Below are 26,551 nucleotides of genomic sequence, written 5' to 3' on the forward strand. Positions count from 1 at the left end.
AACCTTCCTCAGATGACTCAGAGAAAGGCAAGAGGCAGAGGTGGTAATGAAACATAGTGTGGTGGGCTGATTGATGGAAAAGCAACATCAATCTGTGACATACTGAACTCAGTCAGCTTCACCAAAATATGAAGACCAAAGGGAAGAATGGCAGACTGTATATTCCCAAAAAGTATAACCAGTGGAACCCAGTGTACAGACTCTGAACTGGAGACATATGGAAAGACCCTGTTCAAGGCTGAAGTCTCAGATGGTGAATAGGGTACAGCATCTTCAAGGCCAAGGTCCTGGCAGAAACTTAAATAAGAGACAAATAGTTCAGTTTTGAACAAAAAATCAATCTGCTCCACAAGAGGTGAAAGAAGGGATCTGGATGTTGAAGATGTTCAGTTGTACACTTTGTATTTCAGTCGGTTGGTTAAGTTTTACTACTGTATATATTTGACAATTACATCATTATATTGGGTCAGAAAGGCATTGTAAAGTAATAAAATCAAAAGCAGCCAATCAGGAAATGTTTAGAAAACTGAGACTGTGCGAAAATAAAAATTGTTATTGCATTTTCACAATCTGCAATTATTTTGTATGTCCAACATTTGTTTCACTACTTTCATTACAGTTGGTGTTATGGTGGTGAAGATGAGAGAGCAAGTTTAGAGTTCTATGAAAATAAATAAAATGATATTCATTAAGATGGTATTATAAGTAAGGTTAATTAAACATAAAAAACCATGAAATGAGCACAATTAATTTTATTCTTAGCATGAAAAATCACACTTTACACATAATTACTTGACAGAGAATTCACAAATTAATGGATGAATGTTTTATGAAAGCAATTTACTTGAAATATAATTTCAGTTAATAAATGGCTTGTAACTTTTACATAAACATTTGGCAAAACTCATGATGATACACTTTGTATATTTAGAACATTTCAGTAGTTTATGTAGTTTCATGGTTACATGGAGATTACAGAACTGGTCAGAATGACCAAGCACACATACAGGTTCAATAGAATATAATTTAATTGATAAAGGAATGTGTATGTGGATCACAATCAGTAGCCTGAATGTTTTTGTTTGAAGTGCATTTTTTTAAATTCTTCAGATACACTTGCCATTTTGGAAACTTCAAGTAAGCCTAATTTTCTTTTCACTTTTGATAAAACACCACCAGTGACTTCATCAGGAAAACTGCTCTTGATTGGATGCTGTAAAAAATTACTTTTCATAAATGTACTTGCTACAGTTAATTTTAAACATGAGTGAGGAATAAAATCAGGGAGAATGTTTATAATACATAATATAAAGTTTGTTTTTCAATGGCCCATAATTAATCTTTTTGTTAAAATACAGTTTACTTCTAATTATTTGGTATTGGAAACTTTTGCATTAAGGTGGTTAATTACCTCAGACACATTTCAGTTACATTCTTAACCATAATGTTGGCAAGTCTTTCTGCAATTTTATATCAAATCTTATTTCTTTATTGAAGACATTATAATAAAATAAATAGATTTTATAATCTTATAATCCATTTCTATGGGAAAAGATTAAGTATAGAAAATCTTAGTGATTTACATAAAAAACATAATTAAAGAAAAAGTTATTAATTCAAATTCTGTTAAACATTCATGAAACAAAAAAGTAACTTCTGAATTACAAGGTGACAAGTGTCTCTAGGATCAAACAACTTCATGAGAAAGATAATCAATACATCTTGCTCTGATCCACCAAATACTTAGGAAGCAGTATACAGCTTTGGTCTTCTTACACAAGAAGGAATGGTGATGTATAAAGGACTGTTCAGAATGATGCAACTTAAACTGATTATCAAGTAAAAACGAGGAAGTTATCTTTCTATTCAAGTCACTAGTTGGTCCTCGATAGTCTTCACTTGAAATATTGTGTGAGCTTTGTCTGAGTAATGACACTGATTTGTTGTAAATTGTTCTCACTACAGCTACTAAAATTACTCCAGGGATGGAAAGGTAATATTAAGATCTCTTTAGAAAAGAGCAACAGGCATGGTTTTCAGTATGTTTAAAAGTGGGTGATACTAATGAATCAGGGAGATAATCCTGTCAGTGTACTATGTAGTGCTGGCTTGTGACTCTACATCATATTTTATGCACAATATCTTAAGGACGATCCAGAGGCATGCTCACCCAGAAATATTTAAAATAAGAAATGCCATTCTCTCTATTTTCTGGTCTTTTTTAAAATAAGAGTATAAAAAGTGATTTAATTTGCAATGAACATGTGATTTTGTATTTCCTTCATTAGGTGTAAAACAACTTTTCATAAATAACTTTTCTCCTTTTGTAATGTGAAGATGCCTTTGAAGTAGGCAAAACTCTTTGGTAAATATTATTTTTGTGGGGGAGTGGGTGGGGTGGTTTGATTTACTGACTGAATACGAAACAACATGACTACATTTAATTTCGTATGATTGAGTAGAGAATGCCCATTAAGTACATACTACTGACCATACAATCTACATTACATTTTTCTCTCTCACAATACAGTATTTAAAATGACTTTAAAACATATTCCTATAATTAAGAACATGAAAAGTTCAGTTAAAATAATGTTGATGACTGAAATTTTACAAAATAAAAAAGCTTGTTGACAAGAAATGTACAAAACCAAAGAAACTAGATAGAATTAGGTAGATTTTCTGTTTTCAACTGAAATACGTGATTGACTTACCTGGCAACTTATGAAAAGCATGTTAAGAGCATTAAAAAAAGAAGAGAGAGAGAATAGACTTTATTGAAATATATAAAATATTCAGGAAGGATGAATGTGTTGTTATTTCTTGTGATATATCTAAAAAACCAAAGGATAAGAATAAACAAGTTTGGGATTTTAAAAAGACACACTAGATTTCAGGTAAGACCAATTTTATCCTCTTAACAAGGTGTCATGCATAAACAATAAATTATCACTAGCATTAGTGTACAGCAACACCTTGCAAGATAGGAATAGACTCCAAGAGTGCATCCAGTGGCAAAGACAGGGTGGGCACATGCTATTAAACCAACAATGCCACCCCTACATGCGCTCATCCATCACACAGCCTGTCATTTCCGTACCAAAAAAAAAATACTGAAAGGTAACTGTATTGGCACGTTACTGGTATATTTCCTGTAAGGAAAGACATGCAGAATGATAGGAAGCAATCTGTGTTTTGATGTCATCCAGATTACAACGTAAACCTTGACAGTTCCATTGTATCAAGTTGGACATTATTACTTATGTGCAGGTAAGTTGGGTGGAGAACCCTTCTGTTTTTGTCCATGTCTTTTGTTCTTTACTGTCTTTATTTGAGGGAGGTCTGTCAACCTCCATGAATCCTGTCCTGGGTCGATTGGGTAGGTCCATGCTGTTTAAAGAGAATTCCAGTGACTGGGGACAAGAACAAATGATCCTTTTGCATCTTGTGGTGGGAGAAGGTGATGCACCCAAAGAAATGCCTGTACCCAGAACCAGAGGAAGTGGATCTTGGGATTTGTTGGAATGTATGTTAGGGACAGAGATGGATGTTAAGCTAATTCATCAACTTTTTTAACAATGGAGGTCAAAATCCTTTCCATTTGGTTTGAGAATGATTCTTTTGGAGACACAGAGATATCTGTCTGCACTCCCACTGTAGTTGTGGGATGACATGCAGCAGCCATACATCTGAGATGAAGTGCTGGACAGCAATTTTCAAGCCTCAGGATAAGTAATGTTATGAATCGTTTTCAAATGCTGCATCTCTTTTTCTTCTAACCATTCTGGGCAAGAATAAGCACAATTCAATGAACCACAATATGACGTCTTTGAGCGACCAAAACACTGACACTGGAAATATCTGAGAGGGTTTGTAATGTATGGCTATACCCTGCAATTAAGATAACCTGCCTTGATTGTGGCAGGTTGATGTGGTGATATAAATATCAGAAAAAGGATGTGTTACACTCATACTGGTGGAGAGTTGTTGAATGCTAATTTACACATGTGGCATACATGTGTAATTAGATAGTAATTCACAGCTAGTAGTGAGTGACAATCTGTGCACGAGAAGGAAATCATATGAAAAATAGCTATAACTGTGAAAAAGGGTGGGTAATTGCACTGGAATTTCAATGTGTGTTTTTTCAGTAAAACTTTATGTGTTATGTTATTTTCCTCATTCTAACTCTACACCTCATATACCATGAAAAGAAAACATATTGTCCTTTTTATTTTCAAGAATGACTTCACGACACATTTGACTATCTTAAATAGCTTTAAGCCCTTAACAATATATGTATATTTATGCTTAAATTTTATTGCTCTTTGAACTGTGTCTAACTAATGATATCACCACACAAGTTGTGAACCACTTTGTAAACATGCAGCTTACGTTACCTGAAGAAATTATGTAATGCATTGGTTACTAATGAGCATATCACAGGAAAACGTTTTTTTTTTTTTATTTAACCTAATCTAAAACTTATATTTTATTTACCTTTATAATAATAAATAATACACATGAAAAACTAGAAATATAGTACTTACCTGGGTCTTTTTTTTTATCAACTCTCAATTAAAACTATTATTATAATGGTATTACTGCACTAAATGATTTTTAGTTAATCAAAATTGCAACAAAGAATACAAAATAACATGCTAAAAGCACATATTGTCCTAGGACTATCAAAATTTTCTGGCTTTCTTACCATTCAGTAAGACTCAATAAAATTTGGCTAAACTTGCCAATGTGTTTCCTGTGGAAATAAAATTTGCACTGGAAGCAAAATAAACAAACTCCTGTACAGAAAATTATGTAATATAATATTTGGATTTCTGTTGGTTAAAAGTAATATAGTTTTAAATATCAAAGAGAACTAAATATTGGAATCTTGTGAAAGAGAAAACTTAATTATGGGTATGGCTAAAGGGACTTGATTTTCTAGTTTATAGCTCTGTAACCAAATAAGATTGAAGGCTATAAAAAAAAATTATACTTTGAGTAATAACAATATTATAATGAGCAACTTATGTCAAATTTTGTACTTCTTGGACAAGTAGTCAATAAATAAGAGAAGAGGAAATACTTAAAATGCAAATATCACAATTCGAAAACAATGGAAAATTTAAGACATTTTTAAATGTTGTCCTATAAAACTATATAATTTCCAAATTTGTATTACAAGCTAAGTTTTGTTGCCAAGTTTACTTACCATGATAATAAAAGTAACTTTATTAAATTTTAAATATAACTCAGTAAACTCTCATGACATGCCTCTAGCAATATGATTAATGTAAATATGAAAGAACAAAAGCCCAAGCACTGACCCTCAGGTACTCCATAATTAACAAGCGTACAGTTTAATTGAGGTACTCAAGTGATCAATGTTTTTTGGAAAGTTTAAATAGTCTCAAACCAGGTACTCTACATGGAAACCATAAATATGTAAAAAGCCACTGATCATGCGAGTACTTAGTTAATACACTGAACTTTCAGAAAAACATGTCATTCATATACTGGTTGACTTGCCAAACCTTTATCTTTATTTATAATTATTTCACTTTCATTTCTTTCGTAAATTATCCGATATTTCCAGCTGTTATTTCATTCAATTGATCCAAAATAACAGTTCTTTTCAAATAAATGATAAGACTGATACGATATGCATGTTCACGTAATGTAGGAATTTTACCTTTTTTTCTCAACACTTTACTTATGTTTATTCATTTTAAATTTTAAGTTTCTTTCACTTTGATCAATGTATACAACAAAATTAAAACTATAGCTTGCCAAAATTCCATCAGTAACAGCCTTTTATTTACTAGTATTCTTCAGCTTTCCTCACTACCAAATTTTCAATAAGTTGACTAAATTTCATTAAACAATGTTTATACCCCATTATGACAAGAGGGCTCAATGTTAAAATTTAAAAAACAATGGCAAGGTACCAGCAAGACTTATTTTTATATCAGTGTGATTGGTTTATGAAATTAGTTATTGTTTGCACTAGTGGAGGTCATTACTGACAGAGAATCAACTATATAACTATTCAATGTATTATGTTTATTTCTACATTCCATCACTTTTCTCTGTATTAAGTCATCTACATCTATTCTTTACACATGTTAAACTGAAGATGAAAAAAGTCAAAACAATATTCACTTATTATAAAATGATAGGAATATGAAAATGTATTATAAGTTAAAATATACATATAGAAAGACATTCTCAGTTCCTATTAAGCCTTATTCAAAACTTAGATAATTTAAACTTAAGCAAATTACTTAATTATTAATAAAGACATCTTAAATTCCAAGACTCAATAAATAACCGAGTGTGGTATGTAACTAACATTGAAATTTTGGTTTTTTTATATATATATATATATATATATCACTATTCATTTTGGTTAGTGTTGCTTTTTAATTACCTTAACATGATAATAAATAAATGCAGGTTAAATTAAATTGCTGAATGGTACCAAAAATTTTTTTCAACAAACTGAATGACAAGTTACTTGAAATGTTTAAACTTTTAAAGTTACATGAAACTAAGCAGATACTAAATACTATAGAAATTAACTTACTTTCCACTTACAAGAGTGTCCTCACACATTCAAAATCACAGAATCTTGGCAGATGGTTCAATTCACATAGACAATGCCCAGCTTGTTGAAGCTTGTTTCTGTTTGTGTCATGGGACAACACCACTGATATAATACAAAATTCTGCTTTACCACATGTAAGAAAGGAGTGTATTATCCAATGTAAACTTTTAGATAGGCTAGAATCATGATTTATCTGGGTGATAAAAACACAGCATTAGAACATTTAAACACGAGGTACAGCTCAACACAAGTACTTGTTTATAAAAAGTTATTCTGCATTTTGAAAGATTTTGTTGCTCAAAAATTATATCACAATGATCCATTGATTTACTCTGAATATGTAGATGAAGATCAAAGTTACAAAATAGTAGGTTATGCTCTAATTAATATATATTAAATGAAAGTGTTATTTTTCTATCTCACTTTCTGAACAAATGTAATACTTTTTATTCACCTGAAAGAAAAATAAAGACACTAAAATATAACTACTTTTTTATCTTTAACCCACACATCAATTTTAATACACAAAAAGACATAACATAGAATTTGTTCACAAGCACACATCGTTACTCAGTATTTTAAGTTTGGTATTAAATCTTTCTTATACAATACTTAAAGGAAAATTACATACAAACAGAGGCTTTAAAGAAGTTTGATTTTTATTTTGTTGTTGTTTATTAAATGTAACAACACTATCAACCTTATAATAACATTACTTGAAAATAACAGACAGCTGTCAGTTAGGTTTGCATTGAGCTGAGCCAATTTTCTATGACAGTTAGCTTTAGAAATCTCTATACAAGTCATACTTATTCACCAAACTGATATATCTCTTACTGTACACAAATATTGAAACATTTGTTTATAAGGAATTTTCCAAACATGAATTCAAATGTCATCAGTTTAAGACTATGACTTGAAATGTCAACTATATATATTTTAATTTTTTACACATTTTACTAGTAGGATAATATTATTTGTGAATATAGATGTCTGTCCACTGCATACAATTATGAATAAGAAAATAAAAATTTAATTTGTGTTTCAATTATGTCTGTTGTATAATTTTTTTAAATTCTGTTCAGAAACAAAATGTTTTGTTGAGTTCTAAGTATTTATGTGTTTGTAATTAAGCACAAATATACACAATAGTCTATCTTTGCTTTACCCACCATGTGTATCAGAACACAGAACCAATTTTCTAGCATTAAAAGTCCACACACTGTGCTGCTGGTAATTGTGCAAGAATTCTAAGAACTCTGTTAACAAGTGCAAAAACATGAATAACTCATTCAAACTTTTGACAAAGGGGTGTTTGTTTGTTTGTTTGTTTTGGAATTTCGCACAAAGCTACTTGAGGGCTATCTGTGCTAGCCGTCCCTAATTTAGCAGTGTAAGACTAGAGGGAAGGCAGCTAGTCATCACCACCCACCGCCAACTCTTGGGCTACTCTTTTACCAACGAATAGTGGGATTGACCGTCACATTATACACCCCACGGCTGGGAGGGCGAGCATATTTAGCGACGGGGCGCGAACCCGCGACCCTCGGATTACGAGTCGCACGCCTTTACGCACTAGGCCATGCCGGGCCGACAAAGGGGTGTTATAAAGTCATTCTGCTCTTAACAGGTACATAAAAGGAAAAACTGTTTGAAAATGTGATAAGTACTCATAATACCAACACTGCTGTAAGATTATTGGAAGTTACACCTTTTATAGTAAGAAGGAATATTTTAAAAACAAGTACAATATTTCAATCTCTCATGCAATCATTCTCAAGAACAAAAGTTTTATGATAAAGAATGTTCCAGTAATTATATCAACACTCAACACCCTTAAAATGTGTTTAAAGAACTTTTAGAAAAACTATCTATATTCGCAGCCAAATATTTGCTTTTTGTGGTTGTATAAGAAATGTAAGTGAAGTATTACAACTCTAAATACTTTGGTACTTTCTAATAATCAACTACAGTTCGGAAAGATTAAGTACAGTAAAAATAATTTCTACCAGAATAACTCTAACTGAAATTTTCATCTTGAAAGGCACCTAAGGGGCTGAATCAGTAAATAAACAGATCAATCACACCTGGGATTCCCTGTTCTTAATTTTACAGTAGCATGTTCCCTTAAAATATCAAAAAATATCACAATTAATGTTTTGCATATTTTGAATTCTTAGCCCCTATATTTTCAATGTCTTATCAAAACCTCTGAGAACCACTGTAAACCCTTAAAAAGTATGAAAGCTAAAAGATTTTCTATTTAAATGCCCTATTTACATTCCATTTTCATGGCAGTGTGATCCACAATTGTTTTTATCCATTTTTGTTAATAATTTTACCAAGTTTGACTGTAATTCCTCCTCATTATCAAAATGCAGATTTTCTTATTACTACTTCCTTTCAATGGACTGTACCAATAACCTTTTATTGATGAGTCAATCAAAAATGTTAAACTCTATGTGTTAAACAAAGAAAATACTTTTACTTCTTCATGTAGTCAAACAAAAATGTTTATTACCCTTGTAATTCCTGAATATTTTAATTTGGACATGAAGCATGGTCCTCACAAATCAGAAACCAGGAAGTTTCAGGGCAACAGATACACAAGAAACAAGCAACTGAAAAAAGAGAAGACGAATAAGATTAGTAGCAGCACAAGAGAATCACTTGGTAGAAAAATGCTGTTGATACTCATAGCACAAGTACCAGTTTTGAAGCTAACATCTAAGCACGATTCCATGATGCAAGGTGCTTCTAAGAGAAAATCTAGACATTTGTATACTTTTAAAGGTATCGTAACAAAGAACATATCACACAAGAAAATATCCACAGTGGTAATATGTTTGTTGATATGGACAATCTTTCAGAAGTAGCAAGGGAGTTTTGTCAGTGTTTGTGAGAGATTGGTTGGTTGATTTAGAGTTTTATAGCACAAAGCAGTTAGGCTATCTATGTCAAACATCCAGTAAAAAAAGTAAATTTAGTAAAATTCATAAAAAGAAATTATGATAAAAAAAACAATGTTTAAAAACACAACATACAAATAGCATAAAACCAAAGTTTACATCAAGTCAACAACATTAAGAGAAAAACTACAGTAATTCAAGTTGTAAAGGACTTTCTGTAGGGTAACTGTAATTATCGTAACTCACCAGGAGGACAAAGAGGTAAGTACAAAAACCACCATAAGTCACCTGAAGTTGGCCTTTCTAGTCCTGGTTCCAGATTATTTGACGTTATGGCCATTTTCAAAAAAGGAAAGTAACAAAAATGTTTTAAAAGAAGTGTTGCAAAATTATAGACAGGAAAACTAATGGGTAGTTCAAACAGCAGCATTAGTCACCTGAAGTTGGACTTTACAGTCATGTTTTCAAGTGATTTAATTTTACAGCCAGTTTCTAATTTCAAATCAAATTACATATACTGTGATTTTCAAAAGGGAGCCACATTAAAAATGTGTAATGTATATATTAAAAAAAACTTAAATGGCATTAAAACGATTAATGAACTTCATTATCCATGCATGTTAATAAACTAGACATTAAAGCATATTTATAATTAAAAGTTTTATACTATCTGATACAGAGATGCCAACTATTTCAAATGACTGAGCGTAATTATTGTAGACAGAACCCTTCCACAGTTTCAGTCCTTTTAGATTTGCCAGAAACAAGACAATCTGGTAAACGAGGCCTCTTTTTTTCCAACTTGTGAACGATCGCATTGGTGTTTCCATGCTGCTTAGAAAATGATAAATACCCATCGACACGAGCACTGATTGGCTGACAAGCACTGATGACATAACTATGGATTCCCCCACATACCCAGTAGGAGAAGCACTGCACTTAAACTATTGGTAGATGTTGGAGATACAAATATTTTTTTATTATTTGAAGCACAAACATGATTATTGCAAGTAGCCATTTGGACTATGTCTTTTATTTATTATCAAAATTTATTTGCATTTTACTAGAAATTTTCTTTTCACCCCTTTCAAGTCCTGGGGAACAATTTATCACTTTATTGTATTGGCCAAAATAATATATAATAATTTGGGAGTTGCAACAAGTTGTAATATTTGTCTGTATGAGCATGTAATTGTAATGTATACACCAAACTCGTAATGATTACGTTCAAATCATAATGGTTGGCATCTCTGCTGATGTTCATGATTTGTCAGGTATGCAGTTTTGTGCTCAGAAGCAAACAAAGTAACATTTTTATTACTTGGATAAATAAAATTACCAAAAATAGAGAAAATTGTTATCTCTATTTGCAATTAGTTTATTATTATTGTGACAATTGATTAAGTCATAATTTTGATTAAACTGCACAAAACTAATCAATGTAAATACTGCCTGAAGGTAACCAATTAAATTTTCCAGTTCTAAACAGTTCTCTCAGTTGTTTAGCATGCAATTGGTACTACAATACATGCTACAATAACAAGAAGAGGGAAACTTCAAGTCATTTCTGCATAAACCACAAATTATTTGTATACACTGGAAGGTTATATTAAATAAACAAACAATACTGTCACATTAACTGAGACAAGTACCTTTATAATGCAATTTTTTCATACGTATGATGTAGCGTAGATTTATCCATACCAAATGAATGTTTAAGAAATCCTCTTGATTCTTAAACATAAAATTCCACTTCAGAAGAAACTCCCTTCCCCCCAACACACAACAGAATGTTTCAAAACTTTCCAAACAATCACATTTAAATACTTTTTTCTTCATAACATTCCTTAACTGTTTCTAATTTCATGATAAGGACAGAAATAGTTGTTCACATATGTACAAGATATTGAAAATTTGTTCACTGACTACAAAACTTAGTACCAACAGAGACCAATTCCATGTCTAAAAGTAAGGATGAAAAGACAGTGAAAGACCATACTTACGATGCATGCACTGAGATGGTATGATTCGCCATAAAACCAATTCTTAAATTTTTTAAATCACAGAACATATTTTGATAAGCTAATTTTCTTTGCTCTTATAAGAAAAATAGCAAAGGTGTCACAAATTAGCCTTAATATTTGCAGAACAAGTGTCTAATCCTCCATAAAACAACTCTACTGTTGATCTTATCAGTGAAAAACATTTTCCAAATTTGTGTTCATTCATTAAACCTTTTAAATACTTTCTCAAAAGCATTATTTTATCATCAGAGCTATTGCTCTAGTAGGTCTCAAGTCTTTCCAAATACTTGAATTAGTTTCATTTTCATTTTTTTGGAATTTATTAAACATTTTACACTTTTGTTATGCAACATGAAGTTGTAACCTATTTCTGTCAGTATTTTTATCACAATTGTTTATATGTATTAGTGAAAATAAATACATTTTAATGAAGTTAAATAGTAAATGTTTACATCCCAGAGAAGGTAACCAGACAAAACAGAACCTTACCTGGGAGGTCCCCTCACCACGTACAGGAATCCACACTAAGGGAACAGTATAAAAAACCAACTTTATGGGGACAACAAAAAGACTAGAATAAAAATCCATAGTAGAGTGGGAGACAGATTCTATAATTCCTTCTGTTAATAATGAAGATACAGAAGATCAGTGAGAAGTGGATAGAAAATAGAACAATAAGAAAGGTAAAGTATGAAAAAAGAAGATTGATGAAATTATGAGATAGGACATTCAAAGCCCCAGGTTGTTGGAGAAGAAAGTAAACTGGGAGATGAAGTGAGAGAGGAAGGCACTGACAGGACCAAGACTGGGACTGGTTCCAAAGAAGAATAACCTTTGAAGTCTAAACCCTGGATTCCAAAGGGTTAGGAGCAATCTCAAAAGACAGAACTATAAAAAACAATAGACAAGACAAAGTACCTAGATATAAGATGAAGGGATATGAACACCAAACTAAGGAAATACCAAAAACAAATAAATCAGAACAAAGAGAGAAGGGGAAAAGTAAAACTAAAGTAACAAACTGATTTTAAACCAACTGCATACAAGGGAATAGAAGTATGGTTCAAAATATGTTTGGCAATGAAAATAATACAACCAATTGGAAGTATCAACCTTCCTCAGATGACTCAGAGAAAGGTAACAGGCAGAGGTGGTAATAAAACATCGTATGGTGGGCTGATCAGTGGAAACAGCAACGTCAATCTATGACATACTGAACTCAGTCAGCTACACCTAAATATGAAGACCAAAAACATGAATGGCAGACTATATTCCCAAAAAGTAGAGCCAGTGGAACCCAGTGTACAGACTCTGAACTGGAGAAGTGTGGAAAGACCCTGTTCAGGGCTGAAGTATCAAATGTTGAACAGCATACAGCATATTCAAGGCCAAGGTCCTGAGAGAAACTTAGATAAAGAGACAAACAGTCCAGTTTTGAACAAAAAATCAATCTGCCTCATAATAGCTCCAAAATGTTCAGTGCCCTTGTTCACTTCGTATTTCAGTCGGTTAGATCACTTTTACTACTGTGTATATTTCACAGTTATGTCATTAGACAGGGTCAGAAAGACATTGTAAAGTAAAAGCAGCCAAATTGGAAATGTTTAGAAAACTGAGGCTGTGCAAAAATAAAAATTGTTATTGCATTTTCACAATCTGCAATTATTATGTACTTCCAACATTTGTTTCACTACTTTCATTACTGTTGGTGTTATGGTAGAGAAGATAAGAGAGCAAGTTTAAAGTTCTATGAAAAATAAAAAAAATGATATTCATTTCGAAGGCATAATGAGTAATGTAAATTAAACATAAAAACCATTAGGTGAACACAAGTAATTTTATTCTTAGCATAACAAATCACACTTTACACAGAATTACTTGAGAGAGAATTCATAAATTAATGGATAAATGTTTTATGAAAGCAATTTACTTGAACTATAATTTCAGTTTGCAAGAGGAATGTAACATTTAGATAAACATTTGCCAAAACTCATGATGATACACTTTGTATATTTAGAATATTTCAGTGGTTTATGTAATTTCATGTTTACATGGAGATTACAAAACTGGTCAGAATGACCAAGCACACATACAGGTTTAATAGAAGATAATTAAATTGATAATGGAATATGTATGTGGATCACAATCAGTTGCCTGAATGTTTTAGTTTGAAGTACATTTTTTTAAAATTCTTTAGATACACTTACCATTTTGGAAACTTCTAGTAAGCCTAATTTTCTTTTCACATTTGATAAAACACCACCAGTGACATCAGGAAAACTGCTCTTGATTGGATGCTGTAAAAAATTACTTTTCATAAATGTACTTGCTACAGTTAATTTTAAACATGAGTGAGGAATAAAATCATGGACAATGTTTATAATACATAATATAAAGTTTGTTTTTCAATGGCCAATAATTAATCTTTTTGTTAAAATACAGTTTACTACTAATTATTTGGTATTGGAAACTTTTGTATTAAGGTGGTTAATTACCTCAGACTCATTTCAGTTACATTCTTAACCATAATGTTGGCAAGTCATTCTGCAATTTTATATCAAATCTTATTTCTTTATTGAAGAAATTATATTGAAATAAATAAATTTTATAATCTTAAAATCCCCTTTCTATGGCAAAAGATTAAGTATAGAAAATCTTAGTGATTTACATAAAAAACATAATTAAAGAAAAAGTTATTAATTCAAATTCTGTTAAACATTTATGAAACAAAAAGTAACTTCTGAGTTACAAGGTGACAAGTGCCTGCAGGATCAAACTACTTCATGAAAAAGACAATCAATACATCTTGCTCTGATCCACCAAATACTTATAAAGTAGTGTACAACTTTGGTCTTCATACACAAGAAGGAATGGTGATGTATAAAGGACTGTTCAGAGTGATGCAACCTAAACTGATTATCAAGTAAAAACGAGGAAGTTATCTTTCTATTCAAGTCACTAGTTGGCCCTCGATAGTCTTCACTTGAAATATTATCTGAGCTTTGTCTGAGTCATGACACTGATTTGTTGTAAATTGTTCACACCACAGCTACTAAAATTACTCCAGGGATGGAAAGGTTATATTAAGATCTCTTTATAAAAAATCAACAGACAAGGTTTTTTAGTATGTTTAAGTGGGTGATACTGATGAATCAGGGAGATAATCCTGTCAGTGTACTATGTAGTGCTGGCTTGTGACTCTTCACCATATTTTATGCACAATATCTCAAGGAAGATCCAGAGGCATGCTCCCCAAGAAATATTTAAAATCAGAAACACCATTCTCTCTATTTTCTGGTCTATTTTAAAATAAGGGTATGAAAAATTATTAAATTTGCAATGAACATGTGATTTAGTAAGGTGTAAAACATCTTTTCATGAATGTTATTACTCTTCTTCCTTCAGTAATATGAAGATGACTTTGAAGTAGGTAAAACTTTTTTGGTAAATATAATTTTTTTGGAGGAGTGAGTGGTGAAAAGACTGATCACAATAGGCCAGGTGGTTAAGGCACTTGACTCGTAAGCGGAGGGTAGCAGGCTTGAATCTCGATCACACCCAATATGCTCGCTATTTCAGCCATAGGAACTTCATAATGTAGCGCTTAATTGCACTATTTGTTGGTAAAAGAGTCGTCCAATAGTTGACGGTGAATGATGTTGACTAGCTACCTTCCCATTTGCCTTCAACTACCAAATTAGGGACGGCTAACGCAGATTGCCCTCGTGTAGCTTTGCATGAAATTCAAAATAACACTGAACACAATATTCCAAATGTTTGCTCTTAAGTTATATACCTGCCAGGCGAGTTCTTTAAAGAATTTTCATAACAATAATTGTGATTATCTAACAAGTATTATTATCAAACAATATTTTGCAATAAAAATCGCGTAATCTTTAGCCCTTGGTGAGCTCAGCAGATAGCCCAATGTGCCTTTGCTATAAGAAAACACACACACAAACACGTAATCTTAATATTTTTTTTCTATCTCATTTTAACTTTGAATATTTTGAATTAAAATCAAAGCTGTTTCCAAATTGAATTGTGGTTCTGTGGCATTACCACAAATTTTTCACCTTCTAGTTTCTGTACATTGTCAGCTTTAGGCATTTAATCAAAAACTTCTACAATACATTATTTGTCTGACATCTTTGTTGCTTCTAAGCATTGTAAAATCACGTGCTTATATTAAAAATATCAACAATCAATTAGTTTCTTAGCAACACAGAAATTAGGAAACTTTTATAACCTTAGTTACATAAAACATTTAAATTTTAGTGCAAATAGATATAAAGTTATAGTGGAGATGAAATTACATTTACAAACATTTATTTTTATCACACTCGGTGCTTTAATAACCGCAATGCCCACACAAACAACAGTTAAACGTGAAGGTATTGAACTCAACGCCTTGAACAGCTTATTGTATTAAGTAGCTGATATCTATCACTGACTATATCTTTCACTTTCGGACGAATAATTTAGGGATGGCTTGCGCAGCCACTCTCATGTAGCTTTGTGCGAAATTCAAAGAAACAAATCTTTAATTTTGATCTAGGAAGATATCTTTATCTGTCGGATCAACGTGTCAATGAGAAAGCAAAATTTGAGAATAAATACAGCACTTCGTATTGTTCTATCTCTTGGGTTTTGGGTATCATATGTACTCTGGAGGGTCAGGTGCTCTTTGACCTCTTCCGCTGTTCTTTATTAAAATGATCATGCAGTGTTGGTTGGTGTTAGTTCCTGCTTTAGAGTCAGAGTGGGCTGAATTTACTCCGACCCTTTTAAGATCAATGTCCATGTACTGGTATACATATACAGATATTATTTTGCCTTGTCAGTAAGAAGTCTAGATTGATGGTGGCCCTTTTTTCAATATATATTATGATTTAATCTTTTTTCTTCATTCATTTTTTTGTGTTTAAAATATGTGTTGATCGGGTAGAAGTGTTTAGGACTACCTTCATCATGTACGAGGTACCTCTCTGGTTCGCTTAATAATTCATTTTTCATCCAATCTTTATCAAAATACTTTTTTGTACGACGTAACAGTCTATTTGGTATGGTTGGTATGTTTAAATATTTGTGTATGAATTTGAATGTTGCTTCTCTGGGAACTCTATATGCTGTTGTGAGGAGTGTGTTTTGAATTGTTTGCAACTTCATTTTAATTGTTTTGTCACTTACAATGTTGGAGCTGCAGTCATTTACTGGTCTGATGCATGTTTTGTATATTTTTCGTGTATTGTCTGTTGATGCTCCACTATTCATGCAAATAAGACTCCAAGCATAGTTGGTTCTTCGCCAGACTTTAGTTTCATTTACATGGTTAGTTTGTGTCATAGGCAAGACTTAGAAATCTTGCCAATGTGGTAGGCAGAAGCAGTGTTCCATTCACATATTCTTCAGGCTGAAGTATTTTTTTGTATCTTGTCAACTATGTAAAGACGACAAGTTGTGTTTCTGCTGTATTTATTTTTATTTTGTATTTTCGACAATAATCGTTTATTCTGTTTAGTTGTTGTTGTATGTTTATGGCTGCTGTTGTTGGTGCTGTGGCACTTTTCGATACTGCCACATCATCAGCAAACTATGAAGAGAATCCATGCTTAGGATCCTTCAATGGCAAATTGTTAACATACATGATGAAGAGTATAGAGCTGACCACCCCTCCCTGAGGTACACCAGCTTCTGGAGTAAAGTACTCAGAAGAGGTTCCCTCTACATTTACTCCACATTTTCTATTTTTCAAAAAGGTAGATAACCAGCAAATAATTCCACGCAGTAGTCACATTTCCTTCACACGTAACTGTAGACCATTGTGCCATACAGTATCATATGCTTTCTCAATGTCAAGAAAGCAGGAGACAGTGCATTGGTTTTGTTAAAGCTGTCGACTATCTCTTCAGTGAGTCTCACTAAGTGGTCAGTTGTTGTCTAAATTTTCTGAATACTTTTTGTTCTTCTGGTAACTTTCATGTTATTTCCAAGAATGTGGAGAGCCTATTACTGACTATTCTCTCAAGAATTTTGCCTACACAGCTGATCAAGCTGATTGGTCGGTAGCCATTAGGTTTATCTGCTGGCTTTCATACCTTATGGAACATTAGAATATTAACATGCATCCAAGAAATTGGTATGTGTTCTAAGGATAGTGATAAGTTAAAAAGTGTTCTTTGGTGATCAAACAATTTTGGAGTGCCCCTTTTTTGGGAAGATGGCTTGTATCTCATCTTCACCCGAAGATTTGTTTCTGTGTTTTTTATTGCTTCAAGAAGTTCATGTATGAATATTTCTTTCATTAGGATCGTGTCTTCATAGTTTATGATGTGTCTTGTATTTTCCTCAGATACACTTGTTAAGAAAAATTGGTTCAAATTGTTCTTTGTTGTTTAGAATATAATTTGTGACTTTGTTGTAAAATAAGCATTTATATCCAGATCTGTATGCATTTTAAATGTATTCTGTGGTTGGTTCACTTAATTGAGTTTGTTTTAAATTTCGCACAAAGCAACACGTAGACCTGCTGCGCCAACCGTCTTTAATTTAGCAGTGTAAGACCAGAGGAATGGCAGCTAGTCATCACCATCCACCACCAACTCTTGGGGTACGCTTTTACCAACGAATGTGGGATTGACCGTCGCATCATAACAAACCTGCGACTGAAAGGTCGGCGTGTTTGGTGTGATGAGGAATCAAACTCGTGATCCTCAGATTACGAGTCGAGTGCCTTAAACACCTGGCTATGCTGGGCTATTTACAAAAAAAAGAATACTGAACAAAATTTGTGTAGATATTATAATGTACATCAATTAATTTATAAGGAAGTGACTGAAAACAGAAAGGAAAAGAAAACCTCCAGAAAATTGTTAAACCTTCTCAAGTGTGAAAACATTTAAAACTTTGCTAAACTAGTTTAAACACCTGGCCATGCCGGTATCTGTTTACTCTCTCTTCTGTAAAAGATGATAAACTCAAGATTTCGTAAATAATTTTAATATTTTTGGAATATCTTCTTTCAAACATTTCCAGTCACTTTATGTTTTTCTCTTATTGTGAAAATGTGTTGTTCTTACAGCAAAGCAACAACAGGAAATCCTCTCTGTCTACCAATGGGAAATCAAATGCTCGATTTTAGGATTGTAAATCCTAACTTATCATTAATTATGAATGTATTTTGAGTTTTTTGAGTAAAAAGCTTTTACTTTGATATTCAAATATTTGCAAGAGACTTAAATTTACTGAAAAATACAAAAAATGGACTGCTTATAATTGGAAAGAGCTGTTATAGATGGATGAATCCAAGTTTGAAGTATTTCGGTCAAAGTGTTGGTAGTATGTCTGGCTGAAGGTAGTAGAAAGATACTTATCTCAATGCATGGCACCTGCCATAAATCATGGCAGAAGCAGTGTGATGATCTGGAGACATTTCTCCGCTGAGGTAATAGAAAATATCTACAAAATAAATGGAATAATAGACCAGCACAAATACAATGCAGTACTGATCGAGTATGGTATACCGGTGGTTTGCATATTATTGGTAAAGGACTCTACTGCCAAGATTATAATAACCTCAGATACTCATACAACCAATGTAGAAAAATTTACTTAGCTATGAAAGCTGTTGCTAAAATCATTCAAATGATGTAATTGCCTCCCAAAGAGTTGCAGTCTCAACCTAATTGAGCAGATCTGGGATTTGATAGATTGAAAACTTGACAAATCAAAAGTTACTTCCAAAAAAGCTTCATATGAGTGTATCAGAGACACTTGGAGTAAAATCTCAAAGGACACTCTTATTAATTATCTTGCAGCAATACCTAAAAAACCATCCATAGTAATTAAAACAAGAGAGAGACAACAAAATGCTAACTGTTTCCTTAATCAATCACTCTAACTACATTTCAGTTGTACTGAGTTTAGTATGGGATTCACCTTCTATTGTTCTTTTGAGACAACCTGAAATCTATTTTTGACTTTGTCCTAACACATTTCCACACTTCTGTATTACAAGTTTAACATATGTTACAGGGAAGAGCATTATAAAGACAGGCTGATAAATAAAGAGTATATAACATTAAACTACAACTTTTTACCAACACAATTTGTATAAACAATGACAAAGTAAGTGTACTGTAAATTTGACTTGCATTGTGAAAGAATCTATAGGGATTCATACTTAACCATTCCTCTGTAAGAAAATGTTTTCAAGCTTGAAATTTCTACTGACAAAAATGTTACATATGCTTTATCATAAAAAGCATCAAAAAATAACATTACAAAAATTAACTCTCAACTCATTAACAGTCTTACAAGAGTCTTACTGTAATTTATTGAATAATTCCCAATTTTATTAGCAATACAAGATATTACAGAATGTTCTTTACTTTGGAGTTAAACTTGAAGAACAAAAAAAAATATTTTCTTCTTGTTTCTCAAACAATTAGTGAAATTCTCCATTAATTATTGTAAACAATTTAAACTTTTCCATCACCATTTTTAAAATATTTGTTTTATATTACAAGTTACCAGTACTGATAATGGTATCACTTACATTTAAAAGTACATGTTTTTTTAGTTGATTTGTTCATTTTTCTCTCACTCAACAAATATTATAAAAGGTGGAATGATATCTTTAAATTTCTATAAATATCCATAAATGGTCTTTCTTTATGAAAATTTACTTAACATCCAACTTTCATCATTATTTTCATAATGCATGACATTGTAGGTGTGTCATTTTCCTGAACTTTCAAAACTGTATCATATGACATGAAGTATTAATTAGAAAGGTTCTAGTGTAACTTCCTCCTCAAGACATTATGTAGTAAATTACATTCACAGCAACACAAATTGGTAAGCTTGATATGAAAGATGTGCAACTCACAGTAATTCACTTATTTTATATATATCAGATATTTGAGAATAAAATACATGATAGAAATATTTGCTTCTGAAAAAATGCATAGAAAAGGAGCAAGTAGATAGTGATTTCTACTACCATAAACAAACAGTAACATGTATATATATATATGTGTGTGTGTGTGTGTGTGTGTGTGTGTGTGTGTGTGTGTGTGTAAATTATTAATCCCATAAGTAATGTCGTTTTTTGGGATAGGATAAGTTTAAATGCATATTTCTTGGCTAAATGAAGTTATTCTCAAAGTCACACAAGTTATGTGGGATGAAATGATAACATTCAGAGTAAACCAATTTGTTTCTTCACTAATTTTTGTTGTATTTATTTTAGAAGCCCCAATTATCATGGAGGTATCAGAAGAGCACATAAAGAATATAATGTTTTACAACTTCAGAAAATGAAAGAGTGCTACTGAAGAAGCATTCAAAATGTATACAACAATGACATTCTGAATGTAGGGAAGTGTCAAAGATGGTTCCATAAGTTTAAAACTGGTGACTACAGTTTGACGGATGCAGCTCGCACTGAGTGCCCTGCTGAGTTTGACAATGACCTGCTTCTAGCAATACATGAGAAAGATTGTGCTGTAACTGTTGTCCATCCTTCCATTGTCCATCAACATTTGCAACTTGGTAGAGTTTTAAAGTTTGGAAAATGGGTACCACATGAGTTGTCAGCTTATAATCTGAGAGAATGAGTAGACATCTGCACATCTCTTCACTCTCATGAACTTCAAGCTTCATTTTGAGCCACCTAGTTAGTGACTGGAGATAAGAAATGGATACTCTATCAAAATGTCCTGCACTGCCAACAGTGGGTTAATGCAGTAGAACCAGCAACACCACAGTCAAAAGTGAACCTGTACTTCAGATGGTGTAACACTGTTTGAGTTGTTACAAACAAATCACACAATAACTGCTGAGAGATGGTGGCAGTAACTGGATTAATTGAAAGCTGCACTAAAAAATAAATAAAAAGAGACCTGCTTTGGTAAATCAGAAAGGAGTTGTTTTCCACCATAACAATGTACATCCTAACATTGCTAGGGTCACTTTTAAAAAAATTGAACAGCTCAGCTGGAAGAAACTTCCCTATCCTCCTTATTCTCCTGATCTTGCTCCTTCAGATTATAATTTTTTCAAAACTTGACACATCATCTGAATGGAAAACAGTTTACTTCTATGATTTGTTAAAAAGTAACTCTTGTACCTTTTATATCTCAAAACAACTTGATTTTTATAAGTGTGATATTGAAAATATTTTGATACATTTCCAGACTGTTATTGAGAAGAGATTAAGAATATGTAATTGATGAAAGTTGTTATTTGAGTTATTTTTCTTCTTTTAAATCTTAGTGTTAAAAATGATATTACTTATGGGATGACCTCACAGTTTTCATATATATAGTGTAATCTACACAGGAAACCTAAACAGTAAAAAAAAGGAAATAACTGCATCACTGACAGTGTTTCTGTTTAAAGCTTTATGTGATTTTGTAGTCAACAAATTCAAGATACAAAAATTGCTTAAAAATGGTATTTATAAAACAGAGAGTAATCTATCAATTATTTTAGGATTAACTTGATAAGTTCATTTATTCCACAACCTTCAACAGAAAAACATGTCTTTGAAATAGCATCTCAATATTACTTGCCAGAAAACAAACTACCAGAGCAGTTCCTAAAATTAAAGATATAAGTATCTATCAATTAATATACATACAAACATGTACACACTTGTTTAGGCACACTTTCCCAGTTTGAATGATTTAATATTTCTTAACTCTTTTCTGTCTTCAATCTTATAAAACCTTATTTCTTGATCTTCTAACCACACTACAACATTGAAAACTCATTCTCATCTGTGAAATATGTATTTGAAAATACATTTGAAAACACACTAGTTAATTCCATCCAGAACACAAACAAAATCAATTTAACTTGAGAAATGCCAACTGAAATATTATTCAAAACATTGCCAAAAGCAATTTACTACTGTCTTACTAATATTAAAATATATAACTTTACAACTGCATGAAAGTGTAATTCAGAGAATAAAACAAATTATCAGTCACTTTCAACTATAAAAACCTGAGTTTGAATACAATATCAAAATTCTTATGATATATTTAAACTGCTATAAGTTGCACTAACATTACAGTTAAAAAAAAACACTTTATCACTGATATAAATTTCTAAATGTTAAAATGAGACACATCTTAATACAACAAATAGAAATGCAGTTAGCCACATTGCACAGATGTTTAACTTGCATTTCTTTCCATATAAAACAAATATTCTAACAAAATGTATTATATAACATTAAATTATCTCTCATTATAATACTGTTCTGAAACTTTATGTGCACTTCATTTTAAAAGATATAAACAAAAGGCAGGTGTAAATATACTTCAGTCAACATTTTGAAGTAACACATATTAAAAGCTCATCAAAGTTTTAAAAAGATCTAACATTAATAAGTCATACAATAACATGGTAAGTCTATTTATTGTTTTGAGTATGGTAAAGTTCAGCCCTAACTAAATTAAACCAAAAAATATACATAAATTACAGTGTTAATTTATTTCTTTATTGCAGAAAGGATGTATGCAAAATAAATGATTAACAAATGTCAGGCCTAAGACAAGTGGACTTAGATTTTTGGTGTATGTGATAAGAGTTCTTTTGTATTACTCTAGTATTTAAAGAAGTACTGTTACAATAAATATATTAATTTTATTGCAAATGTTTTGTGGGTCTCTTTAAGCTAAAATTATTAAACACCAATTAACCAGTCATATTTCCAAAGTAACATTCTCTTATATTTTTGTTCTCAGAAGAATAACAAACCTGATTATTTTTTCTGATTATAAACATGTTTCAATATGTTTCTTGTTGAAAATTGTGAAGCTGTTTGATATATTTCTGCTCATAAAGGACAATGTAACTCAATATGGGTTTTAGATAAATTTCTAAATTTACTATGTAATGGTACTGTTGCTTCATTATTGGTCTGTATTACATATGTATCTTAAACATTTCTTGGGAAAGTAGTTTTCTAACCTAATCTGGTACAGATTTAATAAAATTCCATTGCTCTAACTCAAGTAGAATATAGTAATAACACTGAGGTACAATACAAAGTGTACAGCATGCCAACACTAAAATAACTTTGAATGAAATACCTGTATTATTTGAACTTTCTGGGTGAATTATTTTAACATATTTAATTCGTTTTATTATCATAATGTACCATTAAAAAATCTATAACAATACTCATTTTAAAACTGGTTGATATTTAAAAATGAATTTAACAGTTTGATAGAAATATGGAGAATAACTTGTTACAGAGTATTTTAAATTAGTTCAGCTTGTGAAATGGATTCTAAAATAATTTAATCAGCCTAAGTGGACTTTTAACATGAAGAGAACTGTCACATTTAAAATACAACTGTAGTCATCATAGTCTAAAGAATTCTTGAAGGTACATTTAACTTGTTTTAAATATCTAATTTTAAAATAAGTGGACTGCTTGCTGCATGTTATTTTCAAATTTATCACTAACAAATCACAGACATCTACTATAGAAGAATCCTAAAATTTTGACGTATGTAGTTTCGGAGTATGAGTTGAATGTAAAAATGTGCACAAGTTTGCAGAGGAGTTAAAGTGTTGATAGAAGCCACATATTTATTTCCTCTTTGGTTACTGTGTTTCAAAAAACTGGAAAGTCTCACCTAAATACTAAAATTCATTAAGTTCATACTTATTGTAACTAGGGACACACACAACATGACTAGATAGTGGTGAGGTCCACGATAAACTAATGAAAAATAAATAAGAGGTAGAGAAAAGTTCAGTTGAGGAAATTAGTATAGAAGTAAATATAAGGGTAGACTTATTTCTTACTATCATAATAACAGAAGTAAAAGATATAAAATAGATAACTTCAGAGCATTAGTAAGAATGAAAGATTTTAATATAATGGGAATAACTGAAATACGGTTAAACAAAGATGATGTGTGACAAACATTTCCTTCAAATATAGTGTTTATGTCTTTTTAATAATTAGAGTACAAAAGGGAGAAGTGGATTTACATGTACAATGTAAGTTACATCCTGTTTTAGTTAAAGATATCAAAGATAACAACAATGAGATTATATCCAGTGAAGTTTCTATTAGTGTATATGAAGGGAAATGACATTTAATGGGAATTTGTTACAAACAACCAAAGAATATTCACATAACTCAAACAGTCACAATGAGATTAAGTTTTCAGCTGTTTGTGAAGCCACAATTATGAGTGATTTTAATTTCAAGCATACAAAACGGGAAATGCTACAGTCAACCTGTGAGAGAGAAAGGTTTTTGTCAACTGTTCATAATGGCTTTTTTTACCAATTGGTCAAGGAATCTACTAGAAAATGCTCTGTCAGATTTGTTGTAACTTTGAAAATACAGGAAGAAAACTGGGGAACACATGGGTACAAGTGATCACTGCTGTATTAGGTTTGATGTTTTTTCCTGCATATTGAAATGACAAATAACAATATTTTGATTTCAAATTTTAAAGGGAAACAACAAGAATTATCTGTTAACTGGGCAGCTGTGTTATGCTGAGACACTGAGCCAATGTGGAAAATCTTCAAAGAAAAAACTGTCAATGTTCAAGGTAAATATTTTCCTTATAGAAAGAATAGGAAAGCAGCAAGTAAAAGTAATGTTGGCTCACAAAGAGTTATAGAAATAAAATTAATGAGAAGCATAATAAATTGGAAATTAGGGGTGATGAAAATTGTCCCAATACTTAAAGACCTATTAGTCTTACATCAGTTGTGGAACACATTTTGGAGAATCTGATTAAAAAAAAAACTCCAAAAATTTATTTAACCAAGCTAAGAATTTTATTAGATAACTAACATGATTTCACTGATGGAAAACCTTGCCTCAGAAATCTGTTGACATTTTTTCAAAAGGTTACTACTTGTGTAAATGAGAGTAAGAGAAGATCTGGAAGAAAGGATTGTCACAAATGCAGTTCAACCAAACCAGATTAATGTCACAAATGAGGTACCTCAGGGTTCAAGTCTTAGAACCTTTGCTCTTTTTGATTTGCATCCATGACACAGATGAAAGAATGGTCAATAAATTACTTAAATGTCCAGATTACATTAAGACATAGAGTGTTACTACCTGTGAATAGGATGCCACTGATTTACAGAAGGATTTATATCATTCAGTGAATTGGGCAAATAAATGGCAGATGGGATTTAATTATAATAAATGCAAAATAGTGCTGGTGAGTTATCATGATTTGAATAACAATTTGGATGGGAATAATATAAACAGTGTCATGAAAAATAAGAATCTTGATGTAATAGCTGATCAGTCTCATAAGCTATCCAAGCATTGTGTTATTGCTGTTGGTAGGACAAATAAATATTATGTTATATCTAAAGAGATTTTCAATACGAGTCTAAAGCAGTTATAATTTTATTGTATGGTTCATATGTTGTGTCATATTTGGAGTATTGTGTTCAGTCTTGGTATCCTTACCTTAGGAAGGGCTTTGAATTGTTTGAAGGGTTCAAAGTTGGGTTACTAGAATGGTGCTTAGGATGGAGGAGTTGTCATATGAGGAGTGGCTGAAATCTCTTGTACTGCTTTCTCTTGGAAAAAAAAGAATTAGAGGAGGGTGTGATATGATTGAGGTGTTAAATATTGTAAAGGAATTGATGATATTGATGCATCATAATTGTGCATAATTAACAGTGAGAATAGTAGGGCTAGAGGACTCTAGTATAAACACTGGCAGGTTGGTTGGTTGATTTAATGTTTTATGGCACAAAGCAGCTAGGTTATCTGTACCAAACATCCAGAAAAAGGTAAAAGTAAATTTAGTAAAATTCATAAAAAGGAAATCAAGGTAAAACAAAACAAAGTTTAAAAACAACAACATAAATAGCATAAGACCAATGTTTACATCTAGTCTACAACGTCAACAATACAGTAATTCAAAGTTGTAAAGGACTTTCTGTAGCATGACTGTAATAATCATAACTCACCAGAAAGACTAACAGAGTAA

The 26,551-nt window shown here is 31.7% G+C and overlaps 1 long non-coding RNA gene across 8 annotated transcripts; it reads right to left on the reverse strand.

Annotated features, from left to right (window-relative positions):
* Positions 1-736: 736 nt before the first annotated feature.
* Positions 737-26,545, reverse strand: LOC143242534 (uncharacterized). 8 transcript variants are annotated; one of them, XR_013022877.1, is made up of 6 exons: positions 26,532-26,545; positions 13,751-13,840; positions 9,132-9,231; positions 7,783-7,869; positions 6,601-6,712; positions 737-1,213 (listed from the first exon to the last, which is right to left on the reverse strand). It is a non-coding gene; the product is annotated as an uncharacterized LOC143242534 (long non-coding RNA). The 8 variants fall into 8 exon arrangements; XR_013022876.1 differs by lacking the exon at positions 26,532-26,545 and adding an exon at positions 22,203-26,156; XR_013022879.1 differs by lacking the exon at positions 26,532-26,545 and adding an exon at positions 22,203-26,156 and having other exon boundaries at positions 6,590-6,712.
* Between the last annotated feature and the right edge of the window lie 6 nt (positions 26,546-26,551).

This window comes from Tachypleus tridentatus, unplaced genomic scaffold (genome assembly GCF_004210375.1).
Source record: "Tachypleus tridentatus isolate NWPU-2018 unplaced genomic scaffold, ASM421037v1 Hic_cluster_2, whole genome shotgun sequence".
Taxonomy (NCBI): domain Eukaryota; kingdom Metazoa; phylum Arthropoda; class Merostomata; order Xiphosura; family Limulidae; genus Tachypleus; species Tachypleus tridentatus.